Source organism: Bos grunniens, chromosome 24, assembly GCF_055505025.1.
Source record: "Bos grunniens cultivar Pamir isolate PY7600 chromosome 24, Bosgru_T2T1.0, whole genome shotgun sequence".
Lineage (NCBI taxonomy): Eukaryota > Metazoa > Chordata > Mammalia > Artiodactyla > Bovidae > Bos > Bos grunniens.
Genome location: NC_141188.1, coordinates 31,815,504 through 31,841,499, shown reverse-complemented (window position 1 = coordinate 31,841,499; position 25,996 = coordinate 31,815,504). Strand labels below are relative to the sequence as shown.

Below are 25,996 nucleotides of genomic sequence, written 5' to 3'. Positions count from 1 at the left end.
TGGCAGGAGATGCATGGGGGCTTGGAAAATGGAAGCACGGGAGGCATGCCCTTTCGGCACTGACCCGGGCACTCTGCATCTTTGGATCATCAGGGAAGACAATGCCAGCCCTGCCAACGGCAGAGCGGAGGAAGGAAGGACACCTCCCTTCTTGATGCGCCACCGAATTCACGGGCCCCTGAATGACACTGCTGCACTTCCTGCTTTGTGAGATAACAAGTGGCTGCCTTGTTTCAGTCCCTCTCAGCCGTGCTTCTGTTACTCACAGCCGAGGCTCCTACTCATCACGCACGCACTCTCTCAATAGTGTATCGTGCGCGCTGTCCTTGTCGTAAAACAGTCTTCAAAAGCAGACGCTGCAAAACTGGGATGACTGGTTGGCTTCTTTTTCACAGCACTTTGAGCTTTTTGAGTGCAAACATCAGAGATTTTGCTTTTTGTTTTGTGAGATTTTTGGTTTTTGCCCTCATGCACGCATGCTAACTCACTTCAGTCGTGTCTGACTCTTTGAGAGCCCATGGACTGTAGGTGGCCAGGCTCCTCTGTCCCTGGGATTCTCCAGGCAAGAATCCTGGAGTGGGTTGCCATTTCCTACTCCATTTGCCCTCATACTCAGACCCCAGTACAATATCTGGAACATTGCAGCCACTGAAATGGGTGAAATTGGTGGAATGAGGAAACTGATGACCAAAAACCCACCAGGCTATAGGTGACAATTATCGAGCATGAACACATAGCACTCAGTCATTCTATAGAAAGCTGGGCTTACCAAAGTCACCCTGAGCCTGTGTTTGCTGAAGGTAAATCTTAGCGAAAAACTATAACATTTTAACGTGAAACTGACGATTGGGGTCAAAACTGAAAATGGAATATTTAGCAACATTAAAAGAAGAGAAAAAGGTTGTGGTGTAACCCCGGGTTGGATAGCACTCATCCGTATGCCCATGCCTCATCGAGAAAAGAATTCTTCACAAAGCTGTGTCTAAGAATTCATTTTTTTTTAAAAATATAAGGGTGCTGACTACTAGTTTGGATGAATGTGGAAGGGCCCCCTAATAACCCTTCTCCTCGCCCTTTGTTCTTTTTCTCTCAGAGCAGCAATGTGACCTTCCCAGTGACCTCTTACTCCATGCGTGTTTTCCCTGTAAGACTGACTACACATTCTGTGAAGTCAGGGAGCACGTTTGCCCTCAACCCCTGAACTCAGCACTTCACATTTTCCCCACAATTTGTTGAATGATGGCTAAAAAGTGAGCTGGAAAGTCAAGATCACACAGAAATCCAAGTTGTCCATGAACTGATTCTGTAATGAAGACTATAGATGGAGAAACAGGAGTTGAAGGGATGCTGGGAGAAAAGAGGGGGACTTCGAAGACTCTTGAGAGTCCCTTGGACTACAAGGAGATCCAACCAGTCCTTTCTGAAGGAGATCAGCCCTGGGATTTCTTTGGAAGGAATGATGCTGAAGCTGAAACTCCAGTACTTTGGCCACCTCATGCGAAGAGTTGACTCATTGGAAAAGACTCTGATGCTGGGAGGGATTGGGGGCAGGAGGAGAAGGGGACGCCAGAGGATGAGATGGCTGGATGGCATCACTGACTCGATGGACGTGAGTCTGAGTAAACTCCGGGAGTTGGTGATGGACAGGGAGGCCTGGTGTGCTGCGATTCATGGGGTCGCAAAGAGTCGGACACGACTGAGTGACTGATCTGATCTGATCTGATCTAGGCAAAGAAAGAATCCCACTTTCACCCCCACCCACTCAGCTGTTCTAATGAAATGCACGAATATGAGATATGCACCAGGGGGCAGCTCCGAGCTGTGGTGAAGGCCAACTTGTTGAACAGTATGATCCTTGGTAACGTTACTTTTTAATAATATGTTAATATGCAGGTGGTTGCAAATACACCTTCTTTTATTATAAGGCAGTGGAACAGCCAAATCTTTCTTTAATAGTATCATCGCGCATTCCAGAAAGCACATTTAATCTATGTTAAATAGGAACAAAATACGCATTTAGGGTTCCTCATTTGCTTTCTGTGGTTCATCATAGGAGAAATAAATTAGTTCCAGAAAGGAACCAAGAAGTTCATGGATTTTTTTCAGGCAATCAGTTACCAAGGCTTGACCTGAACTTCTGTACTGAGCGTGGGCTAATGACAGGGCAGTGAACTGTAATTAAAAAAAAAAAAAAAGGATTCTAGTCCAGGTTTTCTCTCTAACTAGCTGTGTGGCTTTGAGTAAGGCATCTAGCATTTCTGGGGCATATTTTTCTTATTTGCAAAATAAAAGGACTCACTAGGGCCAAGAATTCTCAATCCAATAAAACTGTGGGTTGCAAGCTATCTAAATTCTCTACCAAGACCACAGAAGTAAGGAGAAAGAGGTGAGGAAGGGAAGAGGAACCAAGTCATGACGAGCTACAGGGAAGGGCAGAGGAGGTGAGCGGGCTCGGGCTGAGAAAGCTGTGCACTTGGGGAAAACCTTGGACCAAGGTCTCTTCAAGCTCTCCTTCTGATGTTCTACTACTTCCTACTTTATACTTTCACTTAAATCTCTGCCAGAGACTCAACGGCCTCACATCAAAGCCACCGTCTTCTCCCATAAACCATCTGTCATTCCCATCATCTTTGCTTGGCGATATCTCTGTAAGTTCCCTACTCCTCACCTAGACCCAAATCCAGGCATCCTTGCCAGCTACTAATCCTAGAACTAAAGTCTGGTGAGGGAGGGCATGCAGTTAACAAATACATGATGGTGGTGGTGGTGGTTTAGTTGCTGAGCCGTGCCCCACTCTGCAACCCCATGGACTGTAGCCCGCCAGGCTCCTCTGTCCATGGGATTTCCCAGGCAAGAACACTGGAGTGGGTTGCCATTTCCTTCTCCAAACAAATACACAGGCCATTATAAAGGGTCATATAAGTTTTATTAAAAAAAGATTCTTAATTGAAAACAATGCCAGCATGTGTGTGTGTGTCTGTGTGTGCGTGTGCACACACAAGTGTGCCTGTGAGAGAGAGGTACCAACTTTGGATGGCTAGGAGAGATTTTTCTGAGAAGATGACATTTAATATGAGACCTGAAGCAGCTGGACAAGGGCTGCATGGGCCCTGGGGCTAGAGAGGGGATGCACAAGGAGCATTCAGAGTCAAAAGAAAACCTGGGTGATATGGGGCAGTGAGTGAGCAAGAAAGGGGTGAGAAGTAGGTGGAAGAGGCCCACAGAACCCTCCAGGCCAACCAGGGACAGCTTTGTTCTAAAGGACATGGCAGGTCATCTTTCATTTAATCCTCTTATTCATTGTCTATGTCCAATCAGTCATCAAGTCTGATTAATCTTTGTTTTTTTTTTTACATTTTTCCTACCTCTTACATTCTTACACATTTAATCCTAGACCTGATTTTGATTGTAAATCTCTATGAGACCTCTCCATGAAGTTTCTTTTGAAGAGTGGAAATAAATCTTCATATATATTTTTTGAACAGCTTTATCACACTCTGATTCAAAGTTTATTTTTAGCAAATAGTCTTCGGTCGATCAGTAATGTTTTCTTGGTTAAGTGTGAATACACCCGTTTTACATACACACACACACACACACACACACACATATTCACAGACCTGGTTTGAATCCTAATTCCCCATGTAGCATCTCCTTGCAAATTTCTTTCAAAGAGTGGAAATAAATCTTCATATGAGCAACACACGTTCTGTGAACAACTTCATTACAGATCAACCAAATTTCTTCAAACATGCCAAAGGCACTAAGAAGGGCAACTTAAAAGTTCTAAGGGAAGCAGTTTGCATTTGGGGAAAAAAAACCATAAAAAAGTATCGGAGTGATTTCTTAAGTGGTAAAATCTCCCTTTTTGCCCTTTTTCTTGAGTTTTAAAAATAGCCTAAATGGAATCTTACTCAACTTTCTACAAGAAAACATACCTTTAGGCTGAGAGACAGCATAAGAAATTTCATCCTAAAGAATTATTTTTTTTTTGGAGGGGGGAGGGAAAGGGTGAAGTTATAAGAGCCTCAAGATAGAGGCTTCTAATTAAATTGCCCTCTCAACCAGAACTGCAGAGTATACGCTATAATCACCACAATTCAGTTTAAATCTGGGACGGAATGATAATTTTGTTAGTTCAGAGGTTTTTTAAAACTATGGTTCATAACTGCTGGAGAGTTTCCGATGACTTTCCAAGGTTCTGCGAGGCATGTGTATTTGCTGGGGGACCAGGGGACTTGCAGCAAACGAATAAATAAGGTAGATTTCACAGTCTCAGGAAGTTTAAGTAGGTCTCAGATGAGATGAGATCAGGAAGATGATCGGGAAGTGCTGTCCTTGTCTTTCTGGCTTTGCAGATGACAACAAATCCACACTATTAGTGAGGGAGTTTTGAGTCCTTTTCCTACTAATGGTGATGGATTTGCCCTTATTCACCTGCATCCTTCATCCCAGTTCATCTTCAGTGTGGGCTTGGGAAGTAAAAGCTGATTACTGGAGAGGTAAAGGGGAAAAGGATAACGTAGGTCCAACCCGCAACACTGGCCTCAGCCTTTCAGGTGAACCCACTGAGCTGACCAGTCACCAGCAAAAAATATCATACATTCAACTATCTTAATTGATTGTAACTTGATGAAGGGGGTACTGAGGCAGAAAAGGTGCACAGGATCAAAACGCTTACATTCCTGGCAAGCAGACATTAATGGGTAGACATACAAGTGATAGGACTTCCCTGGTGGCTCAGTGTGTAAAGAATTCATCTGCAATACAGGATCCCCTGTAGAAGGAAATGGCAACCCACTCCAGTATTCTTGCTGGAGAATTCCACGGACAGAGGAGCCTGGCAGGCTACAGCTCATGGGTTGCAAAGAGTCTGTCACAAATGAGCGACTAAACTTTCAGTTCAGTTCAGTAGCTCAGTCATGTCCGACTCTTTGCAACCCCATGGACTGCAGCACGCCAGGCCTCCCTGTCCATCACCAACTCCTGGAGCTTGCTCAAATTCATGTTCACAGAGTCGGTGATGCCATCCAACCATCTCATTCTCTGTCATCCCCTTCTCCTCCTGCCTTCAATCTTTCCCAGCATCAGGGTCTTTTCCAATGAGTCAGTTCTTCCCATCAGGTAGCCAAAGTATTGGAGTTTCAGCTTCAGCATCAGTCCTTCCAATGAATATTCAGGACTGATTTCCTTGAGGATTGACTGGTTTGATCTCCTTGCAGTCCAAGGGACTCTCAAGAGTCTTCTCCAACACCACAGTTCAAAAGCATCAAATCTTCAGCACTCAGCTTCCTTTATAGTCCAACTCTCACATCCATACATGACTACTGGAAAAACCATAGCTTTGCCTAGACAGACCTTTGTCAGCAAAGTAATGTCTCTGCTTTTTAATAAGCTGTCTAGGTTGGTCATGGAGAAGGCAATGGCACCCCACTCCAGTACTCTTGCCTGGAAAATCCCATGGATGGAGGAGCCTGGTGGGCTGCAGTCCATGGGGTCGCTAAGGGTCGGAAATGACTGAGAGGCTTCACTTTCACTTTTCACTTTCATGCATTGGAGAAGGAAATGGCAACCCACTCCAGTGTTCTTGCCTGGAGAATCCCAGGGACGGGGGAGCCTGGTGGGCTGCCGTCTATGGGGTCGCACAGAGTTGGACATGACTGAAGCGACTTGGCAGCAGCAGGTTGGTCATATCTTTTCTTCCAAGAAGCAAGCGTCTTTTAATTGCATGGCTGCAGTCACCACCTGCAGTGATTTTGGAGCCCAAGAAAATAAAGTCTTTCACTGTTTTCATTGTTTACCCATCTATTTGCCATGAAGTGATGGGACCAGATGCCATGATCTCAGTTTTCTGAATGTTGAGTTTTAAGCCAACTTTTTCACTCTCCTCTTTCACTTTCATCAAGAGGCTCTTTAGTTCTTCTTCACTTTCTGCCATAAGGGTGGTGTCATCTGCGTTTCTGAGGTTACTGATATTTCTCCCGGCAATCTTGATTCCATCTTGTGCTTCATCCAGTCCGGTATTTCTCATGATGTACTCTGCATATAAGTTAAATAAGCAGGGTGACAATATACAGCCATGATGTACTCCTTTCCCAATTTCGAACCAGTCTCTTGTTCCATGTCTGATTCTAACTGTTGCTTCTTAACCTGCATAGATTTCTCAGGAGGCAAGTAAGGTGGTCTGGTATTCCCATCTCTTGAAGAATTTTCCACAGTTTGTTGTGATCCACACAATCAAACGCTCTGGCATAATCAATAAAGCAGAAGTAGATGTTTTCCTGGAACTCTCTCGCTTTTTCAATGATCCAATGGATGTTGGCAATTTGATCTCTGGTTCCTCTGCCTTTTCTAAATGCAGCTTGAACATCTGGAAGTTCACAGTTCACGAACTGTTGAAGCCTGGCTTGGAGAATTTTGAGCATTACTTTGCTAGCGTGCAAGATGAGTGCAATTGTGCAGTAGTTTGAACATTGTTTGGTATTGCCTTTCTTTGGGATTGGAATGAAAACTGCCCTTTTCCAGTCCTGTGGCCACTGCTGAGTTTTCCAAATTTGCTGGCACACTGAGTGCAGCACGTTCACTTACCAATAATAAAGGGCACCAAACAGTGCCCACAGTCACCGTTTTTCACTGCTATAGACTCGCTTTAAAAAAATGCCTGTTTGCTTAAGAATGCCCTTGATGAGGCAATAAAAGTCATTAGTTGTATTAAATTTTGACCCTTGAGTACAAATCTTTCTACTATTACAAGTAATATGTTAATTAAAACTAGTAAGAACTATGATAGAAATCTCAAGGTTTCCTAAGAGAACAGAACGTGGGGACTGAGTCTAGCTGAGCAGTGTAGCTGGGCCCAAGGAAACCTGTCTTTTGAAAGAGTAATTTAAACAGACATCTCAAGGATGAGGAGGAAAGTTGACCAGGGGAAGTGTCGTGCGATTAGCGTTCCAATCAGAGGAAACAGCATGGTGTGGGCAAAGTTCCTGGGGTGAGGAAGAGCTTGACCCTTCCAACGAAGCAAAATGAGCCCATGGTGTCTAAGAGCTGTGGTGCCCAAAGGGTGGCCCATGGGGTTCCTGAGAAGCATCAGGAAGTCGGCAAGGTCAAAACTGTGTTCCTCATGACACTGAGATATTTGCTATTTGCTTTCTTTCACTGTGTTGACATTTACAGGAATGATGCAAAAGCAAATTGCTTTTGCAAATTGCTGGTGCCTTACCAATTACAGGCCTTCCCTGGTGGCCCAGATGGTAAAGAATCTGCCTGCAATGCAGGAGACCCAGGTTCGATCCCTGGGTTGGGAAGATAATGTGGAGAAGGGAATGGCTACCCATTCCAGTATTCTTGCCTGGAGAATCCCATGGACAGAGGAGCCTGGTGGGTTACAGTCCATGAGGTTGCAAAGAGTCAGACACAACTGAGGGACTAACACTTTCCCTTTCCAATAATAAAGGACAGCAAGCAGTATCCACAATCACTGCGTTTCACTGTCACACATTCGGTTTAAAAAAACGCCTGTTTGCTTAAGAATGTCCTTCGTGTGGCAATAAAAATCATTAGTTGTATTAAATCTTGACCCTTGAATACAGATCTTTTTATTATTCTGTGTTGTCAACTGGAAAGGGCACAGAGAGCAGTCTTGCTGAGGATGCTAGTATGAAGGCCGTCTCAAGACAAAGCATCTGTGCAATCGAGCTGTGAGATGCACTTGCGACTTTTTCAAGGAAAAGCATTTTCACTTGAAAAAACAACTGGCAGGCCAACCATGGTATGCAAAGACGTGGGAACCGGCAGCCACTTGCTTAAAAGTGGATGAAGGATGCCTGTCACTTCACAGAAAGCAACATACGTACTTGTTGCCAGTGATGAAATTCAAGCTTTCATGTGAAAATTGTAGAATTTTGGAAGACTCCTATGTGCTACCATGATCTTGATATCTTCCCAATACTTGCAATTGCTTTCTTTTCTTATTTTTTTCTTTCTAGTTTTTGGCTGTGTTGTGGCATGTGGGATCTTAGTTCCTCCACCAAGGAGGGAACCCTTGCTCCTTGAAGTGGAAGCGTGAAGTCCCAACCACTGAGAATTCCCCATAAATACTTTCTGATAAGATGGATGGTGATAATATTCCAGGTAGGTCTCAGACAATATAATCTTTAATTCTTCCTCAGATTTATCAAAACCTCCTCTGTGGAAAACTGTATTATGTTTATAAACACAGATACAAAAATTCTAATTAGAATAGAAGCAAACACTATTTCAATAAGTCAGTTAGCATTTACTCCAGGAATGGAAAAAGTATTTTAATATCACAAAATTGGTTAACATCTTTCCTTAAAAAATGAAAGGAAAATTTAATATAACTTTCTCAACATATACTTAAGAGGCATTTGATTCAACATAGAAGATATTCCTAATAAAATTCTAACTAAAATATGATTACAGGAAACTGCTTAACTATAATAAAAAATATCTCCAAAAAACTCTCCTCCAAATATCTTAATGGCAACATTAAAATTATTTCATTTAAAATCAAGATCTAGACAGGAAAGTCTGTTATGACAGTTTGTCTTGGGAGACCTAGTGAATGAAAGTTTTAAAAATGAATTACAAGTAAATACTTGAAAGGAAATGAATACCAGATATTTTTACTGACAATATGAATTTCCAACAGATCCTATTTTTTAAAGCACTAAAATTAATAAGAGAATTTAAGAAACAGAGGATATTAAATAAATACACGCAAAATATTAGCTTTTATTTATTCTAACAATAAACATGTAGAAATGGAAAAGGGAAAATATTTTATTCATTAAACAGTAAGTAAAAATATCAAGGAATACAGTTAATAATAAAAGTACTAATCTTGTTAAGGGTTATAAAATAAAGCTGAACAAATGGAAATATATATTGCCTTTTTAATGAGAAGGTGAAATATCACAAAATTATTAATTCTCCCCCATGTATATAATGTCATTATCATTACAGTTGCTGGCTTTTTTTGTTTGTTTGTTTGAGTTGAGGAAGAGAAAGGATAAATAGTTTTAAACTTTATATGAAAGAATAAATGTTCAAGTATATAAAAAAAACCAGTAACAAGGGAATTGCCTTACCAGGCATCAGAGTATATTATTAAGTTATTATGAAATAAACATGGTATTGGTGTGAAATGAGACCTAGTTCAGCGGAAAAGAAAATCCAGAAATAATCTTGTATATGAGAATTTAATATATATTATACATCAAATATGGTAGCTCAATTTATTGGGAAAATAAATTATTTTTAAAAGGATACCACTATAACTGCTATCAGAAATAAAATAAATTCTTACTTTATACCATATACTAATATATATTCCCCAGAGATTAATCTTCATAGTAAACAGCAAAACAGAACAAAATATTGCCTTAATATCTAGGAGGCTTTGTGTGCAGTCTAGGGAGAAGGAAACTGTAACAAAATTGGAAAACCAAGAGACCATAAAAGAAAAGATATATCTGACGACATTAAAAATGTTTATGGTAAAAGACATAAACAAACTCAAAACTCAAATGATTGATTTGTGAAAAAAATACTTGTAATGACAAATCAATTTATATTTTTATTAGTTCATATAGTATAGAAACTAATTGTGTGGAAATTAATGACAGAAATTATACAAGGGTTAATTTAATTTATATAATATGGAAATATTTTATAAGTTGGCAACTCAATAGAAAACTGATCAAAAAATATGAAAAAGCAATTTATAGAAAGCACAAATCCAGATAGGTAACAAACATACAAAAAGCTGCTTGAATTTACCATATTTGTGTATGGTGTTCAGTTGTGTTCAATTATCTGCGACCCCATGGACATTAGTCCCCCAGACTCCTCAGTCCATGGGATTTTCCAGGCAAGAATACTGGAGTGAATTGCCATTTTCTTCTCCAGGTGATCTCCCTGACCCAAGAATCGAACCTGAGTCTCCTACAGTGCAAGTGGACTCTTTACTGCTGAGTCACCAGGGAAGCTAATGATATGTCTAAAGTTGTGCACTTGTGTATTTAAAATTTATATTCATAGAGGACTATAAAAGAAAATTCTGCCCTTTTTGTACATATTGATGTTTTAAATTTGATCACTGGATTGAACTAGACCTTTGGAACTATATATTTGAACTACATCATACTGGTCTTCTTTATTTTCACTTGAAAATAAAGTAAATTGAACTTTCAGTTCAGTTCAGTCGCTCAGTTGTGTCCGACTCTTTGCAACCCCATGAATCGCAGCACGCCAGACCTCCCTGTCCATCACCAACCCCCGGAGTTCACGCAGACTCACGTCCATCAAGTCAGTGATGCCATCCAGCCATCTCATCCTCTGGCGTCCCCTTCTCCTCCTGCCCCCAATCCCTCCCAGCATCAGAGTCTTTTCCAATGAGTCAACTCTTCGCATGAGGTGGCCAAAGTACTGGAGTTTCAGCTTTAGCATCATTCCTTCCAAAGAAATCCCAGGGCTGATCTCCTTCAGAATGGACTGAGTGGATCTCCTTGCAGTCCAAGGGACTCTCAAGAGGCTTCTCCAACACCCCACAGTTCAAAAGCATCAATTCTTCGGCACTCAGCCTTCTTCATCGTCCAACTCTCACATCCATACATGACCACAGGAAAAACCATAGCCTTGACTAGACGGACCTTTGTTGGCAAAGTAATGTCTCTGCTTTTGAATATGCTATCTAGGTTGGTCATAACTTTCCTTCCAAGGAGTAAGCGTCTTTTAATTTCATGGCTGCAATCACCATCTGCAGTGATTTTGGAGCCCAGAAAAAAAAGTCTGACACTGTTTCCACTGTTTCCCCATCTATTTCCCATGAGATGATGGGACCAGATGCCATGATCTTCGTTTTCTGAATGTTGAGCTTTAAGCCCACTTTTTCACTCTCCACCTTCACTTTCATCAAGAGGCTTTTTAGTTCCTCTTCACTTTCTGCCATAAGGGTGGTGTCATCTGCATATCTGAGGTGATTGATATTTCTCCCGGCAATCTTGATTCCAGCTTGTGTTTCTTCCAGTCCAGCGTTTCTCATGATGTACTCTGCATACGAGTTAAATAAGCAGGGTGACAATATACAGCCTTGACGTACTCCTTTTCCTATTTGGAACCAGTCTGTTGTTCCATGTCCAGTTCTAACTGTTGCTTCCTGACCTGCATACAGATTTCTCAAGAGACAGGTCAGGTGGTCCTCTCTATTTTACAGGGAAGAAAATAAAGCTTGCCCAAATGAACACAGGGAAGAAGTTGCAACATGAGTTTGAACCCAGGCAGACTAACTCCACAAGCCACAGACACAGTTCTCAGCATTTGTTAAATGTTTTCTGAGAGTTTAGCAGAAGTGACTGAGGCACACATCTTGGGGAACAATTTAAAGAGATGCTGAGAAATTCAGAAAGCAGGAGAAATAATATTTCAAAAATAATTCACACCGAACAAAAATATCAAAATTTTCTGTAAAGACAGGACCCCACCCTGCACTTGCCTCTCACAGCTTTGCTCACCTCACCCTAATCCCAGTTCCATGGGATCTTGCCTTTATTGAAAAATTTGATACTTTGCTTTATTCTTACAGTAATTTGGGCCAATTACATTAATATTGCTTTCAGTTCAGTTCATTCGCTAAGTCGTGTCCAACTCTTTGCGACCCCATGGACTGCAGCACGCCAGGCCTCCCTGTCCATCACTAACTGTGGAGTTTACTCAAACTCATGTCCATTGAGTCAGAGATGCCATCCAACTATCTCATCCTCTGTTGTCCCCTTCTCCTGCCTTCAATCTTTCCCAGCATCAGGGTCTTTTCAAATGAGTCAGTTCTTCTCATCAGGTGGCCAAAGTATTGAAGTTTCAGCTTCAGCATCAGTCCTTCCAATGAATATTCAGGACTGATTCCCTTAGGGATTGACTGGTTGGATCTCCTTGCAGTCCAAGGGACTCTCAAGAGTCTTCTCCAACACCACAGTTCAAAAGCATCAAATCTTCAGCACTCAGCTTCCTTTATAGTCCAACTCACATCCATACATGACTACTGGAAAAACCATAGCTTTGCCTAGACGGACTTCCGTTGGCAAAGTAATGTCTCTGCTTTTTAATAAGCTGTCTAGGTTGATCATAACTTTTCTTCCAAGAAGCAAGTATCTTTTAATTTCATGGCTGCAGTCACCATCTGGAGTGATTTGGGAGCCCCCAAAATTAAAGTCTGACACTGTTTCAGCTGTTTCCCCATTTGTTTGCCATGAAATGATGGGACCAGATGCCATGATCTTAGTTTCCTGAATGTTGAGCTTTAAGCCAAATTTTTCACTCTTCCTCTTTCACTTTCATTAAGAGGCTCTTTAGTTCTTCTTCACTTTCTGCCATAAGGGTGGTGTCATCTGCATATCTGAGGTTACTGATATTTCTCCAGGCAGTCTTGATTCCACCTTGTGCTTCCTTCAGCCCAGCGTTTCTCATGATGTACTCTGCATATAAATATGCAGGGTGACAATATACAGCCTTGATGTACTTCTTTCCCAATTGGGAACCAGTCTCTTGTTCCATGCACAGTTCTAAAGGTTGCTTCCTAACGTGCATACAGATTTCCCAAGAGGCACGTCAGATGGTCTGGTATTCCCATCTCTTGAAGAGTTTTCCAGAGTTTGTTGTGGTCCAGACAGTCAAAGGTTTTGTCATAGTCAATAAAGCAGAAGTTGATGTTTTTCTAGAACTCTCTTGCTTTTTCAATGATCCAACGGATGTTGGGAATTTGACTCTGGTTCCTCTGCCTTTTTTAAATCCAGTTTGAACATCTGGAAGTTCAGGGTTCATGTACTACTGAAGCCTGGCTTGGAGAATTTTAAGCATTACTTTACTGGCGTGTGAGATGAGTGCAATTGTGTGGTAGTTTGAGCATTCTTTTTTTTTTTTTAGTTTGAGCATTCTTTGGCATTGCCTTTCTTTGGGATTGGAATGAAAACTGACCTTTTCCAGTCCTGTGGCCACTGCTGAGTTTTCCAAATTTGCTGGCATATTGAGTGCAGCACTTTCACAGCATCATCTTTCAGGATTTGAAATAGCTCCACTGGAATTCCATCACCTCCACTAGCTTTGTTCATAGTGATGCTTCCTAAGGCCCACTTGACTTCGCATTCCAGGATGTCTGGCTCTAGGTTGGTGATCACACCATCATGATTATCTCGGTCGTGAAGATCTTTTTTGTACACTTCTTCTGTGTATTCTTGCCACCTCAATATCTTCTGTTTCTGTTAGGTCCATACCATTTCTGTCCTTTATTGTGTCCCATTTTTGCATGAAATGTTCCCTTGGTATTTCTAATTTTCTTGAAGATATCTCTAGGCTTTCCCATTCTATTGTTTTCCTCTATTTCTATGCATTGATCCCGGAAGAAGATGAATCTTAACAATCTTATCTCTCCTTGCTGTTCTTTGGAACTCTGCATTCAAATGGGTATATCTTTCCTTTTCTCCTTTGCTTTTCACTTCTCTTCTGTTCACAGCTATTTGTAAGGCCTCGTCACACAACCATTTTGCCTTTTTGCATTTCTTTTTCTTGGAGATGGTCTTGATCCCTGCCTCTTGTACAATGTCACGAACCTCTGTCTGTAGTTCTTCAGGCACTCTTTCAGATCTAATCCCTTGAATCTATTTGTCACTTCCACTGTATAATCATAAGGGATTTGATTTAGGTCATACCTGAATGGTCTAGTGGTTTTCCCCTACTTTCTTCAATTTAAGTCTGAATTTGGCAATAAGGAGTTCATGGTCTTGGCCACAGTCAGCTCCTGGTCTTGTTTTTGCTGACTGTATAGAACTTTTCCATCTTTAGCTACAAAGAATATAATCAACCTGATTGACCATCTGGTGATGTCCAGATGTAGAGTCTTCTCTTGTAATATTGCATTAGGATATTATTTGTCTTGATTATTAGGGTTTTTAAAAAATATTTATTTATTTGGTTGCTCTGGGTCTTAGCTGCAGCATGCAGAATCTTGAGTTGCAGTATTTGAGATCTAGCTCCCTGACCAAGGATCGAAGCTAGGCCTCCTGCATTGGGAGGGCAGAGTCTTAGCCACTGGACCACCAGGAAAATCTCAGTTATTGAGGGTTTTCTTGGTACTTGTTTATTATTTTTTAAAACTTTAAAAAAATTTATTTATTATTTTTTCAATTTTTAATTTTGGGTTTCCCTGGTGGCTCAGACGGTAAAGAATCTGCCTGTAATGCAGGAGACCTGGGTCAATCCCTGGGTCGGGAAGATCCCTTGGAGAAGGGAATAGCAACCCACTCCAGTATTCTTGCCTAGAGAATCCTTGCCTGTCAGGCTTCTCTGTCCATGGGGTTGCAAAGAGTTGGACACGACTGAGCGATTATATTGGAGTAGAGTTGACTTACAATGTTGTGTTAGTTTCTGGTGTCTGAATGGTTCTTGGTGACTCCTTAAATGTTACACCGGAGCTAAGTGTCTCAATCAGTCATGCTGCCCCCTGTCTGCATATGTATCTTTTAAGCTGGAGCAGCACTTTCCTAACTTGTTCAAAACCATATTTGGACTCCGGTCGGTCTGGGGTGGGGCACAAGAGGCTGAATTTTTAATGAGCTCCCAGGTGATGCCTGTGTTACTGGTACGTGGCTCTTAACCTGCTGGGTGTAAGGAGATGTCGGTCAGGGCATGTGATGAGTGGGTCAGAAAGACGAAAATGCACCAGAACAATGAGAGTTGGACCATAAAAAGAAGGCTGAGCACCAAAGAATTGATGCTTTTGAACTGTGGTGCTGGAGAAGACTCATGGCAGTCGCTTGGAGAGCAAGATCAAACCAATCAATCCTAAAGGAAATCAACTATAAATATTCATTGACTGATGCTGAAGCTGAAGCTCCATTACCTTGGCCACCTGATGTGAAGAGCCGACTCATTGGAAAAGACCCTGATGCTAGGAAAGACTGACGGTAGGAGAAGGAGGCGACAGAGGATGAGACGGTTGAATGGCATCATTGATTCAATGGACACGAGTTTGAGCAAATTCCAGGAGACGGTGAAGGACAGGGAACCTCGGTATGCTGCAGTCCATGGGGTCACAAAGAGTCCAACACGACTGAGCGAATGAACAACAGTAAATGAAAGGGCAGCACACATTGGCATCGTTGTGAACACTTTAATCCTCACGACAGCCCTGTAAAGTAGATTCTGTTATGTTGACACCCACCAGCCAAAGACCACCACAAACATACTGCTAGTTGCAGAAAGATTTATTCAGCTTGCTGCAGGCTGGACACACCCCCAGGGAACGGACAAGGGAGTTGGAGGGGTTTATTATGGGATTTGGTCTTAAGCTCGAGGAGTCTCAGGAGGGTTCAGGGCTGGGGGGCCAGTTCTGGAGTGGGTGCCCTCCAGGCACAGGGCAGCTTGATGACTGGGCTCCTTATAGGGTTTTTTTTCAGCCCAGGAAGATGGAGGGTTAACTTGGGTAGAACTACCATTAGAGAGAAGCCGTTGGTCAGAAGTGGTGGATGTTAATTCTGTTTGTGGCTGCAGAGTGTCCTTCTCTCTGTGTCACAAATGACCTTGTTGCTGGTTTATTCCGAAATAGCCATGGAGTGACCTGTCATGACTATTGTGTCTCTTCTGAGTGATGTTTATGTTTCTTTAGGAACATTACAGCTACTGCTGTCCAGACCTAGCTGAGCTGGGTCAGTGACTCAGGCTCCAAGCCACAGAGGGCACTTCACATGCGGGCAACCTCCTTGAGATTTTCTGAGTCCCCCACGGTGCCTGACACCAGCCAGGGCTGCAGTGCCATCACGCTGGGCTGCCCTAAGCCTGGCCTGGTACTCATGTCTCTCTCCTTCAGAGGACTACCCCGTGAATGGACCTTGCTCCGGGGTCATCCTGAGGCCCTGAGATGCTTGAGGACTCGTGCCCACGTGGTCATCTGTGGCCTGTGAGTGGCCACCTGTCTCAGAAGGGCAGCCTGGTGAGCAGATGATCCCCAGGGACTAAGTAGAGCATTCCTTCGGCAGAAATGTGTGGAGCTACACTGGGCTTCCCGTGTGGTGCCAGTGGTAAAGAACCTACCTGCCAATCCAGGAAAGGTAAGAGACGCAGGTTTGATCCCTGGGTCAGGAAGATTCCCTGGAGGGGCGCATAGCAACCCACTCCAGTATTCTAGCCTGGAGAATCCCATGGACAGAGGAGACTGGTGGGCTGCAGTCTACAGGGTCGCAAAGAGTCGGACATGACTTAGCACACAAGCACGTGAAGCTGAACCTTCGAATCGGTGCCGATTTGGAGTAACTTTTTTAACACTCAGTGTTTTCTTTATTTTTAATGCATATTTTAATTTAAATTTTTTCAGTTCTACTGAGCTAAAACTGACAAAAGATGTTTAAAACGTACATTGCGATGATTTGACACATGTAGCCATTGTGACCTCGGGCGTCGGGTAGCTCCTCCCGGCCGCCACCCCTGACCAAGGGTACCCGCCCCCCACCTAGTTAATTAACACATTTATCACCTCACATATTTATCTTTGTGTGTGTGTGTGAGAACGTTTAAGTTCTACTCTCTCAGCAAATGTCATCACACCGTGAGTGTTATCGGTGACAGTCACCATGATTTACATCAGATCTTCAGACCGTATTTATCTTGTAGCTGAAATTTTATACCCTTTTACCAAACTTTAGGTATTTTCCGCACTCTATCCCCCTAGCCTGCCACCTCCAAAACCACTTTTCTACTCTATTTCTCTGAGTTTGACTTTTTTTTTTTAGATTCCATTCAAATTGCTTATATAGACAGGGTCCCACAAAATACATTTGCCTGGGGTCCCACACATCTAAGTGCTGGACTCGTCACAGCCTAGCTGGCAGTTGCCTAAGGCCATTTTACAGTGTCTCATTGTTATCATCCCCATTACAAAGAAAAGGAAACTGAGGTTCACATCAACTCCCTGGTGAATCCCCAGCTGGTGATGGGGTAGTGGGCTCTGGTGAGCCTGTTCTTAGCAGCTGCTCGAATCCACACTCTCCCTTGCCCACCCATCAACTAACTAAGGACTCCTTGGATATGTTCCGCCCCACTGACTGTGCTGACGTCTAGAACACTCCCACGCACCTGTGGTCGCCTAATCTGTGACAAAGGAGGCAAGAATATACAGTGGAGAAAAGATACTCTAATAAGTGGTGCTGGGAAAACTGGACAGCTCCATGGAAAAGAATGAAATGAGAATACTCTCTAATACCATACACAAAAACAAACTCAAAAGGGATTAAAGACCTAAATGTAAGACTAGATACCATAAAACTCAGAGGAAAACAGGCAGAACACTCTCTGAAATAAATCACTCTCTGAAATAAATCAAGATCTTTTTGGATCCACCCGTGAGAGTGATGAAAATAAAAACAAAAATAAACAGATGCAGAGGCACTCATTACATAGTAGCCACATGGCCATGATGAGAGAAAGAGAAAGAGTGAGAAGTAAATACAATAATGTTGTCGGTGTTTATCATGGACTTTTTATTATCTAATTAATTTTTACTAATTTTTACTTTCTATATTTTCTATATTTTTCCAACTCTTTATGATAACCATGAAACCCTTTTTAGACCATTAATCTGATCTTTCCTTTGGAAATTACACAAAGTAATTGTAATATTGTAATTTCTGCTTTTAAAATTGCTTAAATGGCTTACAAAAATTTTTTTCTTCCGCGTGGTACTTGGAAATCTCCTTGCATCCTCCACATTTGGTTCTTTTGCTCCTTTCTCCTCCCCAGCCCACATCTTTGGACTGATACTGTTAAGGGGCTCCAACGTGCTCCTTCTGAGCCCCAGTCCAGGTTCGTCCCAGGACGATGGAAACACTTAAGAGCGTTAACTTGGGCTTCCTGTGAACAGCAGAGACTGTGAAAAACTCAGGATGTTCCCTCAAATGGCACGGGGACTATCCAGATTGCTGGAGGTGGTGCTGAGGTTGGCTGTGAGGAGGAGGTGCCCACGAGTGGGCAGGAAAGAGAGGCGCGTTGTCTTCTATTATGGGGTTGGGCCCATCTAGGATGGTCACACTCCCCACTGCTGGTTTCAACAACCAGAAGCAGAGGGGAGGTGATGCATGACTAAGAGGCACTGTGTTCTTCCAGCAGAAGGAGGGAGTCCTGTCGCTTCTGTGGGGTCAGGCTTGTTTTCTGCCATGGGAAGATTCCAGAACACAAAAATATTAGGAAGGCTCCCCCGGAACTCCAGCTTTGCTAGTATACCTGCTGTGTGACCCTGTGAAGTTACACAAACCTTCTGTGCCTCAGTCTTCTCATCTGAAAAGTGGGGGTAAAATTCCTTCGTCAAATGATTGTTGTGAGGATTACATAAGATGATGCTGGGGGCTTCCCTTGTGGCTCAGCTGGTAGAGAATCCACCTGCAATGTGAGAGACCTGGGTTTGATCCCTGAGTTGGGAAGATCCCCTGGAGAAGGGAAAGGTTACCCACTCCAGCATTCTGGCCTGGAGAATTTCATGGACTGTATAGTCCATGGGGTCACAAAAAGTTGGACACGACTGAGCGACTTAAAAAAAAAATAAGAAGAAGATGATGCTGGGACACTGTCTAGTACAGGGGACACTGCAGCTATTATTATTGTTGTTGAGTTGTTTTATCTTAGATGGTCTTTGTTTTTATTCTTTTTTAATTAAAAAAAATTTTTTTAAGATATCCACCAACACTTTAATTTTGAATTATTTTTTTTTATTTATTTATTTTATTTATTTAATGTGGCTGCACTGGGTCTTTCTTGTAATGTGCTGGCTTTAACTACCCTTCAGTATGTGGGATCTTAGTTCCCCAACCAGGGATTGAACTCGCACTTTCTGCACTGGAAGCTTGGAATCTTAGCCACTGAACCACTAGGGGAGTCTAGTCTTACGTGGTCTCATAGAGGACAGTCTGAGATCATGGACTGGTTCTCCATGGTGTCATTTCAAAAAGCTGGGGGAATACCTCCCATGTATATGTAGTCAGCTTTGAAAAACCAGTTGCAAATCAACCATCCATTGATAGAGCCAAACCTTTTGCACTCATTTTCTATTTCCAGTCTTTATCACCCCTGTGATAATGAAGTTTAAAAGCTCTGCAGCCTGCTGTGTAAAACAGAGGCTTGTTTTACTTCCCAAAAGCTCTCACTCTCACAGCTCAATGGTGTATGGGTCCAAGTTCACTGTCTTCCTGGTAAGTTGCTTCCTCATGTCTGACTCTTTGGGATCCTATGGACTGTAGCCTGCCAGTCTGTCCATGGACTTCTCCAGGCAAGAATACTGGAGTGGGTTGCCACGCCCTTCCCCAGGGCACCTTCCTGACCCAGGGATGGAACTCTTATGTCTCCTGCATTAGCAGGCAGGTTCTTTACCACTAGTGCCACCGGGGAAGCCCCTGTCTTCCTAACCTTCATCATTTCCTAGACACTTAAACATCTTCTTTTCCCTCTTTAAATATTTTATTTATCTCTTACTTCACTTGTTCTGGTGACTTTAAGACTTCCTTAAAGTACACCTGCAAGAATATTCTGGGGCTGAGCACACCTTCCAATTTTCTTTCTCACTCTTGGTGTTTCTGTTCTGAAAGTGTTTTGAGGGCTGCTTAGTGTCTGAGAAGCTTACTTTGTAGCTCTCGTTTGGGCATCAGATGTATCTAGGCTTGAATCATATTTCTCCTGCTTAGCAGTCAGCCTTGTGACCAAATCCTGTTTGTAAGGTGGCTTGATGTTAGCACCTGCCCAAGGCTGGTGGGGTCCATGTGCCAGTAGGAGGAAGGGCAGGGCCGAGGGGCGCCCACAGCAGGAGCCCAGGACCAGGAGCCACACGACCAGTACACTTGAGAGCAAAGCCTCATCTTTCTGGCTGCCCCACATGACCCACTTTGCATACTATTGCTAATTTCTTTTCCTAAAATGGGACTTGTAGCATGGTGTCCTTTGACTCAAAAAATCTTCAAAAATTCCCTCTTGATTAGTCTTGCATGGAGAGTCCTGCCTGGAATCGCCTCACAATTGCCTCCCTCCACCTGTTTTCCAGTATCTGGGGATTCTGCAAAAAATCTAGAGGTACCAACAGAACTGAGACCCAGTCCTCGGACTTAGGGAGCACTCCGTCCAGGAGACAGGGTTTGAGGCTGGCCCAGAGTCCCAGGGGAGCCCAGAGGGAGAGACGGACACCCCCAGGTGAGCTGAGGTCTCAACTGGGTCTCTGCCTGTGAACAGGGGGCTAGTTGGTCGTGTCTGAGTCAGAGATGAGAGTCCCTGGGAAGAAAGGACAATAAAAAGAGAGGCTGATGGCAGGACACCAGGTTTGGAGGCACAGAAGCCTGGAGAAGCTGAAGTCTGGGTGATGGGGGCGGTGGGAGGTGATGCTAGTAAATGGAGCCAAGACAGGTGGCACCGGCTCCACAGGCCAGCCAGGGGCTTTGGGTTGTAACCTGTGCGAGGTGGGAGGATACTGAACAATTTTAAGCAAGGGTGTAAATTGTGTAATTACCAAAGAAAAGACCAGATTAATGGTCATAAAAGGGTTTCATGGTTATCAGAGAGTTGGAAAAAATAGAAAAGTAAAAATTAATTAGATAATAAAAATCCAATGATAAACATTGATAACATTATTATCTTCTTGCTATTCCTTTCTCTCACTGTGGCTACTACGTAAGGAGTGCTTACCAGGCATTATGTAATTCTCATAAAAACTCTATACTGTAGGCAAACTTATTAACTCAGTAAGTAGCAGACTTGGGTTTCAGACCAATAATGGGGTTCCAGCCTCTGAATTCTGAACCCCTAGGCTTTTTGGGGATCACACAATTGATACATATACACATACATAATATACACAGAGAGATGTAACGTTTTCTTTAAAACACAGCTTGGCACCCTAATTTTCTGGATTGGGGTTTTAAAAGGAATTTTGATGAGAGCCTGAAGGAGCTGTGTAGGTGGGGAGTGGTTCAGAAAGTGTGGTGTGGGAGGGTGATGGTTGGATGGGGCTGCAAAGGTCACGTGAAAGATGACGAAGGGGGTGGTGATGCAGCCAAGGTGGGGGCAGGGGAGAGGATGCACCTGGAGACTTGTTTTTGCTTTTTGGCTGCGCTGGGTCTTTGTTGCTGCATGTGGGCTTTCTCTAGGTGCGGCGAGCTGTGCTGTGCTGGCCTCTCTTACTGCAGAGCACCGGCTCTAGGGTGCAAGGTCTTCAGTAGTTGCAGCCCCTGGGTTCAGTAGTTGCAGTTCGCAGGCTCTACAGCAGGTTCAATAGTTGTGGCATTGGGCTTAGCTGCCCCACAGCATGTGAAATCTTCCCAGACCAGGGGTCAAACCTGTGTCCCCTGCGTTAGCAGGCAGATTCCGAACCACGGGACCACGAAGGAAGTCCACAGAGACTTTAAGAGTAGAAATAACAGAACTGGATGATTCAGGGTGTGTGTGTCTAAGTGGGAGTTGAGGGAAAGGAAGCCATGAAGAAAAATCATGAAGATTCTTTCCTGAGCACCTGAGTGAGAGGGAAGAGTGTTTGGGAGACCAGGAAGCTGTTGAGTTCTGTGAGACCCCCTGAGAGGGTGCTGGCCACCAGACGGATATGTTCACTGGCAGGGCTTCCCTAGTGGCTCAGATGGTAAAGAATCCACCTGCCAATGCGAGAGACCTAGGTTCAACCCCTGGGTCAGGAAGATCTCCTGGAGGAGGGCATGGCAACCCACTCCAGTATTCTTGCCTGGAGAATCCCATGGATAGAGGAGTCGGTGGGTTACAGCCCATGGGGTCGCAAAGAGTTGAACATGACTGAGCAACTAACACACACAGAGACCTACATGTGGCAAAACAGAGGGGAGTCGCCACACTTTTGTACCAAAGTCAAGGGACGTGAGGGTCCTGGGAAGGACAGAATATAAAGGAGGCATCTGCAGAGGAGCTTGTGGACAGGGGCAGAGAGGACAGTGGAGTAGGATGCTCAGATCCTAGAGCGGCCAACACACAGAGACCACAGAGCAGGGTGGGAGGGCAACAGGAAGAGGCTGATGGAGTCAGCGATTTCCTCCCCAAACCCCAGTTTTGGGTTAATCCCTCCTTAGCTTTCAAAATGATTTTTGCATATCCATCTCCAGTTCACCTTACTGTCCCAGCTTGCCATGCCATGCCTCTGCATCTCTAAGGCCTAATTACACTCTCACCTCCTCCAGCAAGCCCTCCCAGCCTGCTCCAGAGCCTCTAGCTCTCGGTTCACATGCCCTCCCACAACATCCCCCCTCACTGTCACAGATCCTGTTTGCCCCCAGATTCTAAGCAGCTGGGGCAGGAGCTCTTTCTTCCTCAGCGGCCCATGGTGCCTGACGACAAGGTGCTGATTAGCTGGCTGTTTATAAGCCACAGCAGAGAGCATATTATTTTACTTGTATAGCTTTGGATTTTTGAAAATACACTTTCTCTGCACCAGAAGCTCTTCTACCCTTTTTAGATCAGTCCCAGCTCCGTGGATTCTTCCCATGGCATATTCTCCCCCACTGGTTTGGCATTTTGCTACTCAAACGCTCACAGGCAATCTTGGAGCTGAGATAACTTAAAAAAAAGTTATTATTTTTTTAAACACCAAAACCTTTTTGTATTGGGGTATAGCCGATGAACAATGTTGTGATAGTTTCAGGTGAACAGTGACGGGACTCGGCCACACATACACACGTATCCATTCTCCTCCAAACCCCCTTCCCGTCCAGGCTGGCACATAACACTGAGCAGCGTTCCCTGGGCTATACAGTGGGTTTTTGTTGTTTATCCATTTTAAACAGGGCAGTGTCTGCATGACCTTGAGATAATTTCTGTTCATGGTCCTTTTCCCATTCCCCCACTGATCTGTATCACAGTTACACCTCAATCTTCCTGACCCCCAGTTTCTGACATCCCCCTCATCCTAGAACTCACAGTGCATTCTTTCCCGTGAGCCATGTTTGCCTAACCCCTGGACTCTTTGTAACCCCATCACTCTCATGAGGTTAAGAAGGGGACTGTCTGCTCTGTGCCCCTTCTTCTGGCACAGAGCTGTGATACTTCACCAGTCTTCTAAACAACTGTAACGGGTGGCAGGTAACAGATCTCCACCAAGCCCTTCAAACTTCTTGAGTTCCTTCAAGACTTCTGGGTTCCCAGGGAACTCTGCTAATGCTCTGTGGTGACCTGACTGGGAAGGAAGTCCAAAAAGGGAGAGGATATATGGATATGTATGGCTGATTCTTTCTGTTGTACAGTAGAAACTAACACCACATTGTAAAGCAATTATACTCCAATAAAAATTAATTTTAGAAAAAGACTTGTAGGTTCCATGTGAAGCCAGACAGACTCCTCACTCATATACACGTGTGTATATGTCTATTGGTGTACATGTGTGTATGATGAGCAGCAGTAATACTGAGGATGACAATGGTGTTGATAATAATAACTACCATCTTCTGAGCACTTACCACATGCCAGGCACTGTGCAAAGTGCCTTATAGAAATTGTTTCACTTAATCCTGTTTCCCTGCTGCTCTTCCATGCCCTGTGGAATCTCGGGGTGGCTCTTAATCACTGCAATGTGAGATACGAATTTTTGGCTTTCCCTTTGGGGGTGTGATGGGAGAAGACCAGTGCAGAGGCTTTGGAAGAAATCCATGGCAGCTGCGAAGTAAGATAACCTGATCCTGCCTCATCTCTACCTCTATCACCCCTCCCTCGGAGACAGTGACCAGGGCCTGGAAGCCACAGATCGACTTGGGGAAGCAGTGACATTGACCTTCCCCCAGAGACCCAGTGCCTGTGGGGCATGTGACGGTGACAGTATTCCACTAGATAAGCAACGCATGATGGAATTCTAATTAAATTTAAAAGAGAAGACGGCGTTCAGGGAAAGTTTCCTTAAAAAGGAGAAGCCATCTTCCCAATCTTGACTTTTAAACTTCCGATCTTCCTTAGGGCTATTACCATTTCAGTTGGAAAGTGGCAGAAAACCAATAGTCTCGATGCAGAAAAACACAAAGTCGAGCAATAACAACTCCCTATTTCCTTAAATTGTGACGACGTTCAGGTGAAGAAATTCTAAAAAGGGAACCTCACTGAGAAATACAACTGGATCTGGGAGACAAGCAGAGACTGAATCTGATGTTTAAGCAGAGTGATGGTACTTCCCTGGTAGTCCAGTGGCTAAAGCTCTGTGCTCCCAAATGTAGCAGACCTGGGTTCGATCCCTGGTCAGGGAACTAGATCCCACAGGCCACAACTAAGACCCGGCACAGACAAATAAATAAATATATATCTTTCAATAAGACGTGATTCTTAAGGGGAAAAAAAAGTGGCAAGAAGCACTGGATGACTACAGAGGTTCTGATCTCAAGAGAGGTTAAAAATAAAGTCTTTTAGAACAGCCTAAGCTTTGCAACGCTGTTCCATTTTGAAAAGAAACAGGCGCACACGCTAAAATAAAAGGTGGTTTGAAAAGTACAACCTGCGAGGGAGGAGAGGAAGGAAGGAAGTGTGAGCAGCCAGATTGTGGTGGGCGCGGTGTGCGCAGAAGAGGCTGTGTGCTGGCTGTGAGGGGAGGCGAGGGAAGGAGAGCGCAAAGCAAGGAGGTCTCTGTTTTGTGATGAAAGGTGATGTCTTAGCTCAGGCTGCTATAACAAAACACTGTATAGACAGGGTGGCGTAAGCAGCAGAAATTTATTTCTCTTAGTTCTGGAGGCTAGAAGCCCAAGATCAAGGTGCTGACTGATGTAGCTTTTGAAGAGGGCTCTCTTACCCGCTGGTAGACGGCTGCCTTCTAGCTGTTGCTCACATGGGTTCTTTGTGCTCTAAAGGAAAGAGTGAGCTCTCGGTGTCTCTTCTTATAAGGAAACTAATCTTTTTTCTTTTAAATTTATTTGGCTGCGTCAAGTCTGGGTCATACGGGACCTTTCACGGTGGTGCACGGATTCTCTAGTTGTGGTGCAGGGGCTCAGCAATTGTGTCCTGTGGGCTTAGCTGTTCTGTGGCATGTGGGATCTTAGTTCCCAGACCAGGGATCCAACCCACATCTCCTGCATTGGTAGACGGATTCTTAACCACTGGACCACCAGGAAGTCCCAGGAAACTAATCTTATCAATCAGGGACCTACCTTCTGATCTCCTTGACCCTTAATTACTTCTATGATGGCCCTACCTCCAAATACAGTCACAATGGGAGTTAGGCTTGAACATGTGAATTTTGAGGGGGACACAGACAGATATTTAATGATTAAAGGCTAAGGGGATGGGGCCAATGGAGAGAAGAAAAATCAAACACCAAGGAAAGGACAGCAGGAATGGGAGAGGACTCATGGAGCCATGGATGGGGTTTGTGGTGTCAGGGAGTGGGCAACTTCTCAGTAAATCATGAGGCAAGTTTACCTGATAATCAGGGATAGGTTTGTAATTTAAAAAGAGTAAAAAAGACCCAGAAGAGCCTCCATGGGAAATGAGATGAGAAGTGAACTGGGACTCCCCTGGTGGTCCAGTGGATAAGAAGCTGCCTTCCAATGCACGGGACACAGGTTTGATCCCTGGTTGCAGAACTAAGATCCCACATGTCGAGGAGCAACTAAGCTGTTGGGCTGAAACTAGAGAAAGTCCGGGCATTGCAAGGAAGACCCAGCATAGTTCCTCCCCACCAAAAAAGTGAACTGGGGACTGTCATGCAATATCAAAGGGCCAGCCACACTGCGATAACACGACTGTCATCACATATCAGCTCTAATGTCACCCTTATGGAGGTCTCCCCTGACCACCTGTTTGATTAGTAATTTTATGCATAGCACTTAATTGTATCTGATTCAGTTCTTACTCCACCCTAATAGGATGTGAACTCCATAAGACCCTGAAACTTTCAGTTTTGTCTGTTGTTTCATTTCTAAAACTTAGGGTGGTGCCTGGCACAGTAAAACCCAAAGAAGCCTCTGCTGGC

General features: G+C 43.8%; 1 protein-coding gene across 1 annotated transcript in view; it reads right to left on the bottom strand.

The window, feature by feature from the left end:
• Positions 1-25,996, bottom strand: part of KCTD1 (potassium channel tetramerization domain containing 1) — a 214,346-nt gene that overhangs the window by 173,249 nt on the left and 15,101 nt on the right. The window lies entirely within an intron of this gene.